The following is a 4,270-nucleotide window of genomic DNA, read 5'->3' as shown; positions in this document are numbered from 1 at the left end:
TTTTTTTTATTATTATTATTATTATATATTTATTATTATAATAAATAAATAAATAAATAAATAAATAAATTAATTAATTATTTAATTAATTATGTGTCTCCTTTAGGGTAAAGAAATCATTATCTCTTGTCTCCTTTCGTGACCCTGATGGTGTATTATTTGAGGTCCCTGCTCCCCCTATATTAGCACAAATTAAGCAGCAGCAGCAGCTGCTGCAGTCTCCTGAGCAGCAAAAAGAATTTATAGAGAATAGAGACAAAAGAATAGGTATATTATTTATTTATTTATTTATTTATATTTATTATTTATTCCTTTTCTCCTTTTTTTTTTCCTTTTTTGTCTCTTTTTGCTTTTGTCGGGTGTCTCTCTTGGTGCTGCAGTTTGTCTCCTCCTTTTGCTGCAGTTGCTTCTTTGCTGCTGTATTTTGTCTCCTGCTGCTGCTGCTGCTGCTGCTGCTGCAGTTTGTCCCTCTTGTGCTGCTGCTGCTGCTGCATTTTGCTGCCATATATATGTTTTGCTGCTGCTGTTTGTCTCCTGCTGCTGTTTATGTTGCGGGTGTAACTGTCTCCTTTATTTTGTCTTGTTCTCTCTTGCATGCATGCATGCATGCATGCATGCATGTATCTGTCTTCTCCTCCATCTTGTTGCTGCTGGCCTCTTGCTGCTGCTGCTGTTCTTCAGCTGCAGCACGGGAAGCAATTGAGAAGCGTCTCCGTCGTGAGAAAGGAGAGAAGACGGCCGTAGAGAATGACACAGACAAGCAGCAGCAGCAGCAGCAGCAGCAACAGCAGCAGCAAGGCAGACGCTCTCGGAGCAACAGCAACAGCAGCAGACGCAGTAGTCGCAGCAAAGAGCGGAGGCAAAAGGAGAAAAAGAAGTAGGGCCCCATCCCTGCAGCACACACGAACACAACAACAACAACAACAGCAGCAGCAGCAGCAGCTACACCAGCAGCAGCAGCAGCAGCAGCAGCAGCGTGGTGTGTATGTCTTGTTTGTGTGTTGCAGGAGTGTCTCTCGTTCTCCTAGTGCCCCTAGTCGTTCTGTGTCTCCTTCACAAGATAGGGGGGGAGCAGCAGCAGCAGCAAAAGAAGAAAGGAGGCCCCTATTGAGGCCCGGGGGCCCCCCTGGTGCAGCAGCAGTTCTTAAGGAGAAGCTAAGGAGTGCAGCAACAGCAGAGGCGCAGCAGGAGAGGGGGGAGACGTCTCCCGATAGACGATCCCCAGGACAGAGGAGACGATCCCGCAGCATTAAAAATCGATCCCAGAGCCCCACAAGACGATCCCCGTCACCTAAGGCACATGCAGGGAGTCCAGAGAGACGATCCCAGGCAATGAGGAGACGATCCCCATACAGAAGGGATCGATCCCCATCATCAAGGGGACGATCCCCACAACCAAGGAGACGATCCTCATCAAGGAGACGTTCCTTCTCCCCAGGGCAAAGACGATCCCCAATTCAGGAGAGAGGACGATCCCCATCTCCAAGGAGACGATCCCCAATGCAACCAAGACGATCCCAGTCCCCAAGGAGGCGATCCCCGATGCAGGGGAGACGATCCCCAATGCAGCAAAGACGATCCCCGTCTCCTAGAGGGCGATCCCCGTCCCCAAGGAGACGATCCCCAATGCAAGATAGACGATCCCCAATACAAGATAGACGATCCCCAGGGGACCATGGGGGACGTTTGTCACCCCACAGACGATCCTCAAGGTCTCCAGGAGACAGACGGATACGATCCCAGAGTCGATCCCCTTCCCGTGGTGGAGGCCCACCACCACCACCACCACCACCACCACCACCAGGCAGGATGAGGGGGCCCCCCCGCTCTCGATCCCGATCCCGCAGCAGTGTTGGGCCTCGTGATCGCGATTCAATGGGACCAGCAGGATCAGCAGCAGGAGCAGCAGCAGCAGCATTCCGTGGTAGGAGGAGGGGTAGTGTCTCCCCTAAGCGCCACCATGATGCATCTGCATCTGCTTCTCCCCCCAGGAGGAGACGATCCCGATCCCCATGGAGTCAGGGGAGACGATCCCAGTCAATAAAAGGGGCCTCACAGTCTCCGGCATCACCAAGGAGACCAGTAGTTAGTAGAGGTGGGCCCCGTAGGGGCCCCCGCGGCAGCAGCAGCCGCTCTGTTTCTCCTGCATACAGACGTAACCAACTGTCCCCTTCACCAAGGAGGAGGAGATCACGATCCCCTGGGGGGCCCCCTAGGGGCCCCGGTCGTCCTTCTCCTGAGTGGGGCCCCCCTGGTGCCTCCCCCTCTTCCCGTGGTAACAGGGCCCCCCTACCATACATGAAGGGCCCCTCTCCTCGTCGTGGGGGCCCCCCACCGCATGCATATTCAGCTGCAGGTAGGGATCGATCTATATCACCACCAGCAAGAGGAAGGGGGCCCCCCATGGGGGATTCCCTTTCCTTAAAAAGAGGGAGGAGTCCCTCATTAAATATAAGGAGACGATCCCCGTCCCCTAGGAGAGGGGAACTTCGATCCTGGAGACGATCCCCAGAATCCTCCTCACGATCCCCACCAAGGAGATTCCCGTAAGTCTTATTTGCTGCTGCTGCTGTTGCTGCTGCTGTTGTTGCTGCTGCTGTCTGGAGAGTGGGCGTGTGCTTCCGCTGCAGCAGCAGGAGCATGGGTCGCATGCTATTGCTGATAGGCGCATGCGTATATGCATGCATAAATGCATGCATAAATGCATGCATGCATGCATGCTCGTGTCTCTATCTGCAGGCGTCGGATGTCCCCTGTGGGGCTTGCTCCGTACCCAAGGGGGCCCCCTGTATCTAGTCTTGCCTTCCGTGATAGGGACGTTGATTGGAGGGCAAGGGGGCCCCTACCAATGGGGGTAGGTGGCCCCCGTCCTTATGAACGGGACATAAGACCTATGAGGAAGGGCCTCCATCCCCTACCTAGGAGGCCCCAGCAGCAACGGGGGCCCCCAGGCCCTGCTGTTGATAGATATAAGAGCCAAAGCAGGTGGGTACTGCATGCACAGATAGAGAAGAGGGGCCCCCTGTAGAGGGTAGACAATAGTTATATAGTATATATACATCTTATATAGAGTATATAAATTGACGTTTGCTGCTGCTGCTGCTGCTGCTGCTGCTGCTGCTGCTGCTGCAGGTCTTTAAGCGAAGAGCATACAGGCGATAGAGCGAGCTCTACAGAGTCTTCTCGTGCTGCTGCTGCTGCTGGCTCTCCTGCTGCTGGTCCTGCGGACAAAGGAGGAGGAGCAGCACCATCATCAGCAGGTGCAGCAGATAAGGAGAATGGGGGTTCCTCTTTCCGTGGGGACAGTAGGGGCCCCTCAGGGTCACCAGAGAGGGGGCCCCCCTCCTCTCTACCCCTCCATTCACGATTAGGGGACCTAAGAAGGAGACTACAGAGCAAGAGACAAGAACCAGCAGCACAGCAGCAGCAGCAACAGCAACAGCAGCAGCAATAATAATATTATTAAACCCTCATGTATGTATATTGTCCCCTCCCTATCTCCCTTTTATATATACTGTCTCCTTTTTATCTATCCTGTCCCTTTTTTATTTGTCTCCTTCTTCTTATGCCTCCTTGTCTCCTTTATTGTCTCTGTATATTCGCAGGCATCCGTGTCTTTCTTCGTCTCCAATACATCCTGCTGCTGCTGCTGCTGCAGCAGCAGCAGCAGCAACAGCAGCAGAACCTGCAGCAGCAGCACCTGCAGCAGCAGCAACAACAACAACCGAAACAAACAACAGCTAGCGGTCAGCAGTCTTTTTGGTGGGCAGACGGACAAAGTCTACTAGAGGCCCCCTTCCTCCTAAGAGGGAGGGGTAGGGGCCCCCCTATAGGGGCACCAGTGGGGGGCCCCATCGGGGGCCCCATGTAGTGTACCTTTATTGTACCCTTTGGGGGGCCCCATTAGTGGCTTCTTTTATGTTTTACCCTTTGCTAGGCTGCATGCTATCCGAGTGTCTTCCTTTGCTATCTTTTATATCAAACAGCCCCAAGGGAATGCCTGCTGCAGTGCATGCGCATGCGCTGCGCAGCAGCGGCAGCAGCAGTAGCAGCAGAAGCAACAGCAGCAGCAGTAGCAGCAGCTTGCTGCTGCTGCTGCTGTAAGCAAGAGAGGCTCTGCACCGATAATGGGGCTTCTTAATGGGGAGGGGGGCCCAGCGCTCGTGCTGGGGGCCCCCCCGGATTTAGGGGCCCTGTAGAGAGCCCGGTGACCAAGCGACACCGGCATATAATGGTTTAATAATACTATACCCTTATATATATATATATA

The sequence above is a fragment of the Eimeria maxima genome, genomic scaffold (genome assembly GCF_000499605.1).
Source record: "Eimeria maxima Weybridge genomic scaffold, Emw_scaff1097, whole genome shotgun sequence".
In the NCBI taxonomy this organism is placed as follows: domain Eukaryota; phylum Apicomplexa; class Conoidasida; order Eucoccidiorida; family Eimeriidae; genus Eimeria; species Eimeria maxima.
Note: the sequence above shows the minus strand (reverse complement) of the source record.